The 15022-nt window shown below is 39.3% G+C and overlaps 1 protein-coding gene across 1 annotated transcript in view; it reads right to left on the bottom strand.

Annotated features, from left to right (window-relative positions):
- ZBTB8A (zinc finger and BTB domain containing 8A) overlaps window positions 1–15022 on the bottom strand; it is a 56159-nt gene that overhangs the window by 40338 nt on the left and 799 nt on the right. The gene's annotated exons all lie outside the window — the stretch shown is intronic.

Below are 15022 nucleotides of genomic sequence, written 5' to 3'. Positions count from 1 at the left end.
CACTGCACATCACATTGAAGATCCCTGTTGGGGTTGCATTGGCGCTAACCACCATGGTGGACAGTGGTTCACCTCTCTCATTTCCATCTCCTGGCAACCACCGATCTGTCCTATTGTCCCCATATCTTCGCTTTTTCCAGAATGACACATAAATGGAATCCTACAGTATGTAGTCTTGTTTTTTTATTGTGAGAAAATATATATAAGAAAATTTGCTATTTTAACCTTTAGGTAATAGTCTTTTGAGTCTGGTTTCTCTCACTTAACATATCAGAAATTCACCCATGTCGTTGCATGTAACTCTAATGTAACTCTAGTTCCTTCCTTTTTGTTGCTGAGTAATATTCCATTGTATGGATGTACTACCCATGTATCTGTTCACCAGCTGAAGAACATTTGGACTGTTTCCAGTTGTGGAATTTGTGAAAAAGCTGCTTTAAACATTCACATATGGATTTTTGTGTGATCATGTTTTCATTTCAGTTGGATAAACACTTAGGAGAATTTATGGGTCATATACTTGGTGTGCATTTAACTTTATAACAAACTGCCAAATTGTTTCCCAAAATAGCTATACCACTTTGCATTCCCACCAGCAGCAAATGAGAATTCCAGTGATCTATGTCCCTGACCAATGCTTGATATTATAAGGTTTTGCTTTTGTTTGTATCCTTTCTAAAGGTGTGAGGTGGTTTTATTTTGTATTGTAGTTTTAATTGACATTTCCCTCATAACTAATATTATTGAGCACCTTTTCCTGTGTTTATTTGCCATCCATATATCTTCTTTGATGAAATTCAAATATTTTGCTCATTTTTAAAAATTGAGTTGCTTGTTTCTAATGAGTTTCAAAATTATTTTTGAAAGAAATTGTAGCCCTGCCTATGGTCTATAGCCTCCCCCCAACACACACATGACATGTAGGCATTGCTGCCTTTTTTCTTGTATTTTAAAGCCTGAAAAGACTACCTTCAATCAACATGACAGACTTCCTGTAAGCCATATATTCACCAGAAAATTTTTTGAAAATTGATTTTAGAGAGAGATAAAAATCAGTTTGAGAGAGAAACATTTATGGGTCACCTCCCAAATGTACCTCAACTGGGGATTGAACCCACAACCTCTCAGTATATGGGAGGACACTACAACCAACTTAGGCACTGGGCCAGGGCCCAGAAAATGTATTGTTTAACTTATTGGCTGATGACAAGTCCTTGCTGAAAGCCTGGTTGATATGACTGCTCAGAGGGTCAAAGGAATGTGCTAACCATTCGTTCCTCTAGATTTTACAAGCTCTGTCCCAGAAGTAAGCTACACACTTAGGCAATCTTAGTTTATGATTTAGTGTTGTGTACTTGGAGTTTATTGATGGTCCATATTAGAAACAGCCCTTGTGAATTCTATAAAACTGCTGATAAAAAATTTTCCCATTATATTTTTCAATATCCCTTATAGAGGAAATGGTTTAATAAAGTCCTATTAGAGTTTAATGGCAGAAAAACTTCCTTTCTTCTGACAAATAATAATCTTTCTTATTATTATAAAATGAGAACTATTACATTTGGCAATCTCTCTGCTTATAATTTTGGCTACTAGAAAACTCAGAACTACAGTCAATATTCAGATATACTATTTTTAGCTTTAATTACCCCTCTGCTTTTTATTGTTTACGCTTATTTTATGGTGTTATATAAATTCCTTTATTGAGATGGTATTGTTCCAGTTACTATTGCTATAGAACTACCCCAAACTTAGTGGTATGAAACAACAACCATTCTATTATGCTTATGATTGATATTTTTTTAATCCTCACCTAAGGATATGTTTATTGATTTTTAGAGAGGGAGGAAGGGAGAGAGAAAGAAGGATCAATGTGAAAGAAACAATTGGTTGCCTCCCATACACACCCCGACCAAAGATCAAACCTGTAACCTTTCGGTGGATGGAAGACAAGCCAACCAACTGAGCCATTCCACCATGGCTCATTGATGTTTTTTATTGATTTCTGTATTTTTATCATACAATTCATTATTGATTCTGTGGATCTGAAAAGGCACAGTGGGGATGCTCTCCTCTGTCCACCCTGTCCTACGCCTCAGCTGGTGACTAACAGGTAGGAGCCAGAGCGGTGGGGGATGCAGGACTCACTCCAAGGTGGCTTTCTTGCTCACATGGCTGAGCCTGGGCCGAAGAGGCTGAGGGCTGGACTCGACTGTTGTGCAGAAAAAAAATATATACGTATATATATATTCATGAAGAATATATATAAACATTTATATATATATTGGAGAGAAAATAAAAACATGGATTTTTGTTGTTCCACTTATTTATGCATTGTTCTTGTATGTGCCCTGACTGGGGATCTGACCCACAACCTTAGTGTATCTGGACAATGCTCTAAACAACTGAGCTGCAGGGCCAGGGACAGACTACCTACATGCTCTCTGCCACAGGGTGGCTGGGTTCCACGGAGGAGCAGATCAGAGGGCAGGTCCCAAAAACCAGCATTTCAAGAAAGTTAGGTGGAGAGTGCATGGCGTTTCCTAGCCTCAGAAATCATACATCACCTCCGCAGTACTCCACAGGGCATAGCACAAGCCCACCCAGACTCAAAGGGAGAGTACAAAGACGCCCACCTCTCAACAGGAGAATTATTAAAATAATATACTGCCACTTTAAGAAACTGCAGACGTAAATCATAAAAATAATAAACTTATGACTGGTTTTTGGCCGAAGAGATCTAAAAAAAGGTGTCAGCATTTATTCCGGTGTAGCCCACAGGGCTGGGGTGGGGTGAGGGACAAAGGTAGGAGAGGCCTCTTCAGCTCCCCACCATCTTCCCAAGTTTGTTACAGGGCCGTTTTGAAAATTCACCAAAGTGGCCCTGGCCAGATAGCTCAGCTGGTTAGAGTGTTGTCCCCATATGCTTCTGGGTCAGAGCACCTATAAGAATCAACCAGTGAATGCATAATAAATAAAAGGAACAACAAATTGATGTCTCTCTGTCTCTCTCCCCTTCCCCCTACTTCCTCTCTCTTTCTTAAATTAATAATTTTTTTTTTAAACTTTAAAAGTAAATAAATAAATAATTCACCAAAGCTTCTCCAAAGATAAGTTAAAATTAGATGTATTACTAATTTGGTAGTGACAAGGTTATTTTGGTCCCAAATAACTTTTCAAAAGGACATTTAGGAAGCTATTATTTTAGCCATGAAAGATTGATGAAAGACCTTATCTTTCTTCTTAATGACTAGTGAGAAAACATTTTTTTCCATTGGGAATAAAAAATTCAACAGATGCCTGAAAAGAGACATGTCTAAAAATCATTATCCCTCTTCCTTCTTTTCTGCCTAATCCCTTCCCTTCTTAAATTTGGAAGAAATTCCTTTGTTGAGCTCCTAAAATGTGCTGAGTATTATTGTTATCACTTCTCTAACATTTTGAAGGACAGACCTAGCAGCCAATTTAATAACATGATTCAGATACAGTATTTCAAGCGCTGACAAACTTTTTCTGTAAAGGGCCAAATAGTATTTACGCTTTGGGGGCAGTAGAGTTTCTTTTACAACTATTTGACACTGCTGTTAGCAAAAAGCTGCCATAGACAGTATATAAATAAATATGCATGATTGTGTTCCAATGAAACTTAATTCGCGTACACTTAAATTTGAAGTTCATATAACTTTCACATGTCACCATATATTATTCCTCTTTTGATTTTGTTTAACCATTTAGAATTTAAAAACCAGCTTTACTTCATGGACAAAAACTAATAATAGGCCAGGTTTGGCCTGTGGGCTGTAATTGCCTCTCCCTGCAATATTGACTGGGAAAACAAAGTGTACAGAATTGTATATACAGCATAATTTTTTGTAACTCAGAAAAGGAGATCTACACATTGGAAAAGGCTAGAAGTAAATCTATAAAATATAGTTGTATTGTTATGCTGAGATTATGGTCAATTTATTCCCTTTACTTTTTTGTAGTTTCCCATGTTATTGATGGTAATATTTTCCTTTAATGAGGAAAATAAAAATTTTTGAAAGAATAAATGTGGTAGTGTTCACCTTAACAGCACATTTACCAAAAATCATGATGAGGGAGAAAATTAGAAATGGCTCCCATGGTATTGGATTTTTACCTGGAGTTATTTCTATATGTCCATATCTATATATAAAACTGTCACTCTACCTAACTAGCTATCTCTCTATGGGAAATGCCCCAGACAGCATGAAAGCAGAACACTTCAAAAGCAATAAGCACATCTAGCATCTGGATTTTGGTGTCTAACTAACCGCTCTCTACTAAAGAGAACCAAGTTCCTTGTAGAAGTATCTAATTCCAGGGCTGGCACAGGGATAAAGTACAAGATGAGCCTCGCACATCTTGTGCAAGAAAGGAGGTGTTCAAGTGACAATAGGGACATGTCAAGTCGGCATAAAAACTGGCTGGAATGAGCTTCCACTGGCCATATTGGTACAATTTGATCATTAAAATAAATGATAGGAACATAGTATAGCCCAATGGATAAAACAGATTACATGATGAGTCCATCTGATATAAAAAATAAATAAAATTGTAAAGGTTTGATGAGAATTAGGTGATTTATGTAGTTTTAAAGTACCTCCATATATAATACTTAACAATTACAAAAGGAAAATGTGTAACTTTACAGTGGAGAAGCGTGGCAGACGGCATCTTAATCAAGGATCAAAGTGAATATCATCGAGACAAACTGACTAGCTGAAATTGTGTGCCGCTTGATGTGAGGCAGGGAGAAGAACGCGGCATCACTTCTGTGATAGTCCTGCCTGAAATGCATAGCTTGAAACAAAACCAAGTAGGGGAAAGATTTTACTAATTAGCTGGTCCGCCCCCGTTCGCCCCAATGGGCGGGCCGCCAGACACGTGCTGAGCGATCGGATCCCAGCCAGACGCGGAGCCCTCGGGAGTCCGGGAGTCCGGGAGTCCGCGGAGCCCGACGGCTCCAGACACACCCGGCGCCGGCACCGCACCCCCTTCCCGCTGCCGCTGCGGGAGGCTCCGCGTGCCTTCCCGCGTATCCCCGCGCCGCCGCCAGGCAGGGAGGCGAGGCGGTCGCGGGAGGCGACAGCACGGCCATTGTCCCATAGATCCTCCCGGGCGCACTGCCTAGGATCGCTGGTGGGGCGGGGTCGGGACGCCCGGGCCAGACAGGCGCACAGCCCAGGAGCTGGTGCTCCCCGGCGCTGCCCGCCTCTCACCACGGGCCACCGCCCCGAGGCTGCGCCCTGCGCCACCTTTGTGATCATCTCCAGCCCCTCGGAGTCGGCGCGTCGCGGTCACTGCTCCCAGGGTTGGAAATGGCGCCCGCTTGCCTCTGCTCCTCCCGCCGCTGGCCCGGCTGGGAGGCCAGGGACCGGTAAACGCACCGCGCCTCGGGCCGCACGGGGCCGCCAGGGCGTCGCCTGGGTGGTCAGAGCCCGGGGCGCTGTCGCTGGAGCCTTTGCTCCCTAGTCCTTTAGTGAATCCACAGAATTCCAGAAACAATATTGACTGAAAATGCATTCTGTAATTTTAAAAACGTGGTGTTAAATACATATAACAAAATTTACCCTTTTAAAGGATAATTCGGTAGTATTAAGTACTTTCATGATCTTACGCAACCATCACCACTATCTTGTTCTGGAACTTTTCCGTCACCTGGAAGTGAAACCTGCGCCCATCAGCAGTCATTCCCTCCAGCCCACCCAGCCCGTCCTAACTGCCACTCTGCTTTCTGTTCTAAGGCTTTGTCTATCCTGGATATTTTCTAAAAATGGAATTACACAATATTATGTCCTCTGTGACTGGCCTGTCTCACCTAGCGTCATGTTTTCAAGTTATCTGACAGTGTGTATCAGGACTTCATTCCTTTTCATGAATGAGTAATACTCCAATGTATGAATATACCACATTTTGTTTATCCATTCACCAGTTGCTGGACATTTGGGTGTTTCCACCTTTTGGCTGTTGTGAATAATGCTGCTATGAATGTTTGAGTTTGCATACAAGTTTTTATTTGAACATCTATTTTCATATTCAGTTCTTTTGGGTATGTAACTAAATTAGACTTTTGATCCCCTATTAATGGAAAACCCTACAACACCTGCAGTCCCCCCCCCCCCTCATTGATTCTGGGATTTCAGGTATCATGCATGAAAGTGTATCATGCATGTTCTCAACAGAAAAATGTCCCGTCTGCTTTAATTTTCAGGATATAGGAGACATGCAGGTCAGTATTCCTGCCCTCATCAGGGCCTGTTCTCAGAGGGTCTGTTCCCTTCACCACCACCCAGCCCCAACTTCTAAATGACGTCTCCTAACCCCTGCTACCTCCCAGAGCCCATGCTGCCTGACCTAAGGTGTGCCATCTGACTCAAGGGAACCCAGCATTTGCTGGGTGAAACTGAGATGTTTTCCTTGAAAGTTTTTAACCAAAGGACAGGACAATAGTCATGTCAGAGATGGGGCAGCCATCTACAGCTGATGAATGGGCAGACGCAAGCCAGTCTTCTGAGAGAGGCTGGAGAACTTCACACAGGCAGAGAGAAGCAGAAAAGGAGCATAGACAAGGACCATGAGGGACTGGCCCAGTCTCAGTCCTTACTTTCTAATTTCAGGTGATCTGCCAATTTCCTCCCATAGGGTGCTCCTGAAATCACTCATTTTAATCTTGGCACAAATCCTTTTGAAAAAATGTTCTCAGCCCTGGCTGAATAGCTCAGCTGGTTGGAGCGTCATCTGGATGCACCAAGGTTGCGGATTCTATCCCCAGTCAGGGCACACACAAGAATCAACCAATGAACACATAAATATGTAAGTGGAACAGCAACTCAATGTTTCTGTCTCTTCCCCTTCCTCTCTCTCTAAAAATCAATAAATAAAATTTTAGAAAAATTGCTCTTAAACTTAATTTGCATCCGAACCCCCCTGTGCCCTGACCAAAACAGGTGTTTAGCTGCTGAATTCGTAGCTGCCTTCAGTGAGCATTATTAGAGCCCACCCATGTGGATTTAACCTCTCTTGCTACTGCTTTGAGCTACAGCCATACTAGGAATCCACTGAGGATGTATAGAGCTGAAGTGCCGGGCAGCCAGGGCTCCAGCACTTGCACTGTGCTTCATGCTTTTGACAGATGTTCAAAGCAATGATGCCCATTGAGCTCTCAGCATCTCACCAAGATTTTGGATTCACGCTTCTTTAATTTCTCTTTGTAGTGCTCACAGTGAAGGCTCAGGCACACTTCTCTGGAGCTGAGCCATGACCATCTTTTCTCTTGGTCAGATACATCTAGTGACTTCCTCCTAAAAATTTGGCACAGATCGGCTTTGCCCCTCCACTGACCTTCATACATATTAGACATGTTTAAATTTTAGTGATGCTCAAAGATCGGTCCATACATACTAGATTGGTGTAAATCCTAGAGATGCTCGCTGAGATGGTGCAACCTACCCCACCTCCACCGTCCCTACATAGGGAATAACAGATCTCTTGTCCCCACCGACATTCTAGATCACTGGTGGGCAAACTCTGTAAAGTGTCAGATAGTCACTATTTCGAACTCTGCAGATGAAAGGCGTCTGTCACAACACCACAGCTTTGCCACTGTAGTGCAAAAGCTGGCATATACAATATGGAAAGGAATGGGTGTGTCTGTGTTCCTAACAAAACTTTACTTGCAAAATATAGGAAGTGAGCAGGATTTGGCCTGCCCTGTTTTAGATAGTCCTTTTTTTCCCCCTCTTACTAAATGAAGTTAATGAGTCTTCAAAGGGATGGAAAGTATATTTAGTGTTTAGTGTTAGCAGTTCTATATTGTTATAGAGAATCTTTTAACAATCTATAGGCTATAAATGCTTTTCTCAAGAGCTGAAGTAAGCCCAGCCAATCTGAAATAAACCCAACCTCTACATTTTTTTCTAAATGTAAAATTAAATCAATACATCGCTAAAACTGAACCAACTTCCCGTCTTCAAAAGATAAATATTTGAAATTGTTGTTTAAGCAGAAAGGAATTTTGAAACAAAAATAGGCACTTCTTAAAGATTTATGTTAAAAATGGAATACCAAGACAACAGAAATGAGAGTCAGATCTAGATTATATAGATTATATCCACTAACTTATTACTTTATTTTTAGGTCTTTATATATAAAAAGTAAAAATAGCAAAACAACACACAACCTGGACAACATTGAACCATATAAACAGACTTGGTACATAGTCACTTTAACATAAAGACTGACTCAGTTCTAAAAAGCAGAAAGTTTCCCACTCCTTAAAAAAGGTATCTGTTGCTATTGTTTAAATGGTCAGGATCCCTTCCAACTTCATCTTCTCTTTTTTTGATAGCTGTTTTGACAAGTGCCTTTGTAAGAGGAACTAATCCACTTGGCAACTTGACAGCCAAAGATAAAGTCAGTTACTGTTTTTCTTCTAAGAGTCATGGGAAAGTGTGTGACTATAAAACTCAGAGTTTAGAATGATTGTGTCTTTTCTGATTTTTGTGTTGCCTGCCACTAGTTTTTGCTTATATTGCTTCCCGTGAATGATTACCCACCCATTAATCAAGCAGTGGTCAGTCTTCTTTTGTAGAATCTAAAATGTTCTGGCTTGGAATACTCTGTCCAGAAAACATGTCGTGTAAGGAAGGGAGTAATTGGTCCTAACTCCAGTGGTCGGAGAGGTGGGAAGACTTCAACAGAAGCTTCTTTTGTTTGGAGGTCTATTAAATAGCTTGCTTTTCTTCCCCCTTAACTAATATCTTATTTGTAAATTCCTCATTAGAAATTCATATAAAATAATTGCACGGAGAAAAACAGTTAACTAAATTTAAATTAGGAAGGATTATTAACTCATCCATGTGCGGGAATCAAACCTTAATTTGTTTCATTCATTCTAAAGAAACTGTTTTAACCATTTTGACCTTAGTCATTCTAAAATTTGCAGTTATCCAATTTAGGTCAATTTAAAAATTCTGGAAGGCACAGAAAATAGTTAAATTACATTTGTTTCTGAAGATAAAATAAGCAATAAAGGAACAAAAGACTTTTTCTTGAATCTGGCTGAGGCTGTTCCTATGTGTCTCCATCTGACTTATATAAACCAAAACAAAAATTTATTTTGAGACTATGTCCTGTCTACCCCCCGAGGTTGATTGAACCAATTAAAGATGATTTGCATTAATTTTAATCCAAAACTTGATAAATATTTCATTAACAACCAGAAACCCTGCTTCTAGGTATTTTTAGATCATAAAGTAGCTAATCTGTTTTACTAATAACTGTTATATATTATCACAGACCTTTATATAAAATTACCTTTTGCAGTACACTTATTAAAATTTACTGAGTCAAGAAATACCTAAAATGTATTTTCACTCAATACTATAATATTATATGGGTTGCTGTCTTAAATATATGTAGGGTGTTTTTTTTGTTGTTGTTTTTTCAAATAAGATTGTCCTTGTTAACTTCCCTGAATCGTGCCCAATTTATATTTCAAATTGGCAAATTGGCAGAGAGGTTGGCAAAAGTAATTTCAAGATAATGTTGTAATTTTTTTTAATTTTGGGGGTTTTTACAAACAAAAGGAATATATTAAAATCAAATACATGGTACATATTAAATAAGTGGACAATAAAGATTTTTATTTGCCGTGTGTGTGTGCATGTGTGTTGATGGTGGTTTATGTTGCTTCAGATATGTGTGGATATTATTGGCAAAAAAATTAAATAAACACCCCCATGCTTAACACGTGATTTCCCCCCTCCCTGTCTAAGCATTACAAGAATGTAGGCCATGATTACACAAAGCTATGTGAGGTGAACACAGCATTTTCCTTTTCTGTGGTGTCAGTCTGATGGGTACCCCAAGGAAGCAAATGCTATCTACAGATGCTCTTCGCTTCTTACCCAAACGTGTTTGTTATCAGCATTGTCCTGGCAAGACCTGGTATCTGATCCCAACTAGAGGTGTAGGAACTAGGAACTAATCATTTCATCTCTTTATAAAATGGAGTTGGACCTGACTATCTCTAACACTGTTTCTATTTCCCAAACCCTTGACTTAATGGTCCTGTCCCAGATCTATCCCAATTTCTGGGGTAGTAACTAGTTTTCATGGCCAGCCAAGACCAAAACCAGATGCAGTGGGGGTTCCTCCATCTCTGTCACAGTAACAATATCTTTGTTCTATCTTATTACACTGGATCAAGGTAATGGAAGTTGTTGTTTGTTTCTTTTTAATAAGAACACCATAGCATCTAAGGTATATTTTCTAAAGACCGGGATATTCTAAAACACTCATAGTAAATTTACATACCTAAATAAAATGAGTAATTTAAACACTGTTAATGTCCAAAACCACCATGTTTGGAAAAGGCAGGAAATGCCTGTTTAAATTGTTTATAAATTGTATCCCAAAGCTAGAAGTTCACTGGATGGGAAAGATCACAATAACACAAGCTTAGACAAGAAAGCCTCTATGGCCCTGATCAGTGTGGCTTAGTTGGTTGGTCCTTGTTCTGCAAGGCAAAGAGCTGCCAGCTCAATTCCCAGAGAGGGCACGTGCCTGGGTTACAGGTTCAGTCCTGGCTGGCCGGCTGGTCGGAAGGCCAGTCGATGTTTCTCTGTCACATCACTGACACTCTAAAACTGAGCCAGGTGCTCTACCCAGCACGCCCTGTCCTTGTCCCTACTGTCACACCCAAAACTGTATTGCTTAATTGCTAGTCTTCCTGATTATGCACTGCAAGTTCCTTGGGGACAGAGATCTTGCTTATTCATTGATGTCCCCCTAGCGCCTGACACATAATAAGGACTACATAAATAACTGTTGGATAACTGTTGAATAAATAACCCAGTATCCTCACTTATTGATCTGCCGAGGAGCAACAGAAGCAGGCAAGAGTAGTACCACATAACATAGCAATAAGAGGCACCATTACCAGGAGCCTAGTGTTTGGTTGCTAGGTGGACATAGGTTCCCCTGAAAGTGTGACTGATGGGCTCCCCAGAAATTTCCATTCAATGTCCCTATAATACGTCATACTATACCTGCCTATTGGGAGTAGCACCAAAGGATACTTGACATTTTGACAGGACCATTTTGACTATTTATCCAACTCTTACACATATCTCAGAAAAATTTGCAAACAGCATATTAACTACAAGCAGCTAAGCACAAAGAATGAACACTCTTCAAGAGAGAAAAAGTTAGTTGGTGGTAGCTATATTTTAATAGCAAATTCCCCTGGTTATATTTTAGAGAAACTAGGTGGAGTGTCTATTGTGCAACTGCTTAGCATACTGTTTGGTAAAGGATTAACAGAATCTTTTCCCGTTCGCTGTGAGAATCTGACCTCTGGTTAACTCTCTAGCTCTGTTCCCCTGACAACCTACTAGAGTAGTATGTCAACTATGTTGCTAGGCAACATTACATATGGTAGAAATGACCCCTTAAATTGCATCCAGACTGTGAGAACTATAAATACCTAATAAGAAGCCACAGCTCTGGGCTTCTCTAAATACAGTGACTCTTGGAGCAGATATTTCTCTTGCAGGGACCCTAGAAGCTATGTCTATGGAGTTGTTATAAAAGATATTTGCTCCCACGGGATAAGAGGCTTTTAAGCCAGGATAGCTCCCATACTTGCCTGGTATGGGTCATTTGCTTGTCCAAAACTCAGATGATGGATAGCTCCTAAAAATCACAGTTGTCAATGAAGAATTGGCAATGGTAAAATTATCTACCTGGAGGGTCAGAGGAGATGCTGAATATCCTTCTTAAATTAGGAAGGTTCTAGATAATCTGGTCACAATGGTGTGAATTAGTGTCACCTTTTAAAACTAGGACATGTTAGAAACCAACAAAACTATTCCTGCCAAACAAAAAACTTTTTATTTATCTCTACAGAAGCATTATTTGAAAAAAAGAATTCAAATTTTCAGCCCTATAATGACAGGTTGGAAGAACATAGTAATAAGAGATATTGTGGAAATATTGAAAAAAATCAATGAAAACATTGCCCATCAGAAGTAACTGCAAAAAATGTCCCCTTTTTTGGGTCAAAAGATAGTGTGATCCTGTGAAAGCACCAGGCAAGCTGTAAAAGACCAACAACAACAGGAAGTACAGCAGTAATGCTCAAAACAGAACGCAATAGGAATTTCTCACCCACCCAACCCTTTGCCCCACCCTACGCCGTTATACTACACCTCACAAGGGACACGCAATAAAAACCTAGAAGTCCAAATGAAACAGCCTGAATTGAGTTGACCAAAGGCCATTCCAGTCTTCCCCACTGCCCTCAGAATCAGTACATGTAGCCCTTCCTGTGGCCTTTCTAAGGGGTTTGTTGCAACATCAATTAACCACAATAACAAAAAAAGCCATCATAGTATTCTGAACCACCAGACTAATCAATTCCACAATATTCTGCAGACTACTAGGTCTGTCATTTTCTTAAGAAATATTCAAAGTCTAGTGGCCACCAAAATATTTACACCAGAATGGAATCTTTCTGCCAAATGACCATAAGTCATGATGCTCTACATCATTTTTTAATTTATTACAATTACAGGCCTTATTTACATTCCTCCCCCACCCTTGCTAAGAAACCTGTCCCCTTCCCCCAAGCGAAACAACTTCCCAACGACGCCACTTTAATTACATTATAAGTAAGAATCCTGTTCCCATTCATGCAATATATCTAATATAAGGTAAAGGTATCCCTTTGTGAACTTGGACAGAATGTGCGAGAAAGATGCCAGAATATAACCTAAATCACTAATGGTCTGTTGGACCCAACTGTGAATTTACTTATTATAAAAAAAAAAATCACCAACTCCACAAATTAAACCTCAAAGACACTGTGCAGATTATAAATACTGACCACCAAATATAAACATAAATTTAAAACAGGACAGTTTATGATCTGATAGTCCAGACAAAGATCTCCTATAAAAGTGACAAAATTCAGTGATCCAGTTATTACAAATGCCAATGCAAACTCTAAACAGCCAACCAGGAATGCAACGATATGAAACATTATGGAAAAAAGAGAATTATTTAAATATTAAAACTTCATGTTCTGTTTTCCTTCCAATGAGTCTCCTACTTCAAAATCTAATAAAATGATCAAAGCCTAGAATGGGTCTAGGGGTATGATTCAGAGTCAGAATTTCCAAATTTCCACATTACAAACCCAATCAGATTTTGGGCAAATTATGAATAATTTGGCCTTCACTCCCCATTTTACTCATCCACTATTTTCCAAAACTTGTGGAGGATAAGGGTGTATCAAATATTTAGACAGAAAATGGTAGCCTAAAATATAACACAAAATTAAATTCACTCAACGTCATTTTTTTTTTTATTCTAATTTTTAGTAGGGTTTCTTAACCTTGAACTCTTAACATTTTGAACTAGACAAGTCTTTGCTGTAAGAGGACGTGCTATGGATTGTAGGATGTTTAGCACCATCCTCTTCCCCACCCACTAGGTGCTAGCAGCACCCTGCCCCAGTTGTAACAATAAGAACATCTCCAGACAGTGCCAGATCTCCCCTGGGGGGCAGAATCACCCTCAGTTGAGGATCACTGTCTTACAATGATTTCTCTAATGCAAAATTTTTTACTTTGCACCCAGGGATGTGAATAGATCATGAGGTCACTGAAGAGGCTCTTTGCTCTACCAAAGAAAGTAGGCAGAGAAGTTAAACTGTGAGGTAGAAAAGTCATATGAAAACATCAAAAATACTTTAAACAGAAAGAGCAAAAACATCAAACAGAACTCCTTGCAAAGTATAGCTTCAATACATCCATTTAGGATTGGCTTCTGCTAAGATCCATCTTTTAAAACAATAGCTAGCCCTGACCGATGTGGCTCAGATGCTTGGGCACTGTCCCCGAAAGCAAGAGGTTACCTGTTTGATTGCTGGGGCACATGCCTGGTTGCCCTTACAAGAAGCAACTGATTGATGCTGTTTCTTTCTCTCCCTCTGTTTCCCCCTCCCTTCCCCTCTCTCTAAAAATAAATAAATAAAACATTTTAAAAAATACAGTTGTTTAAAAAAACAAAAATCAGCTAATATAGTCATTTCAGATTAAGAAATGTGTTTCTGGTCCTTAATAAGTTTCAACTTATGTGTAACTCTTGATATAGAACAATAATTTTTAAACTATCTGTGATAAAAGACCAGGTTTTAAATTACCAATCTACTGCAGACTAATACAAGGTCCTACCGTGTGGGCTGTTATCAAACAACTCACATGCCAGTACGCGCGGGTGGGCGGGCCACAGTTTGAGCAGCCGTAGCTAGTATTTAACTTCTAAATACAGTTTAAACACTTTTTGACTCTACAATGACTAATATTTACAAGCCAATTTATGATGTTTTAATGATCATTTTTGTTCGAGAGGCAGAAAGAAAAGTGATTTTACCACCTCTTGAAATATAACTATACAAAATCAAAGGAAGAAAAAGGGATTTTTTTTTTCAAAGTTGCAACTCTGTTTTGTTTGCATATTTGTTTCATTAGAGATTTCTTTTAAAATCCATTTCGGATACCTTAACATAAGAAAAAATTATGAAAGTGCCTTAAATATTTTTAATCCCTAATATTTCCTGCTTTTTAGCCCTTTGAAGAAATGCAGGCTTTTGTTAGAATAATTGTATGGCTGCTAAGTGGGTGAAAGGCAGACTACTTTAAAAACCTGTTCTTCTGCTAAACTTCCCTTTCCTTCCAGAGGATCTTTTAAAAGGTAAGCAATGTAGAAATATAACTTGTTTATATAGGCTTACACTTTCCCTCCAATTAAAGTTCTATTCATAAGCAAAGTAAAAGAATGTCAGTGGTAGCTCCATTTCCAGGTTACACAGCAATGGCCTTTGGAAATGGCTTGACAAAGCAGGAGAGAATTTTTAGTTTTGCCCAAACGACTCATTTTATGATCACAAAACAGGTTATTGGTGTGTATAGAATCATCAAATACCAAACTA

This window comes from Pteronotus mesoamericanus, unplaced genomic scaffold (genome assembly GCF_021234165.1).
Source record: "Pteronotus mesoamericanus isolate MK-2021 breed Mesoamerican mustached bat unplaced genomic scaffold, CSHL_Meso_final contig_221, whole genome shotgun sequence".
Classification (NCBI taxonomy): domain Eukaryota; kingdom Metazoa; phylum Chordata; class Mammalia; order Chiroptera; family Mormoopidae; genus Pteronotus; species Pteronotus mesoamericanus.
The sequence above is the reverse complement of the archived record's forward strand: the minus strand, read 5'-3'. Positions and strand labels throughout refer to the sequence as shown.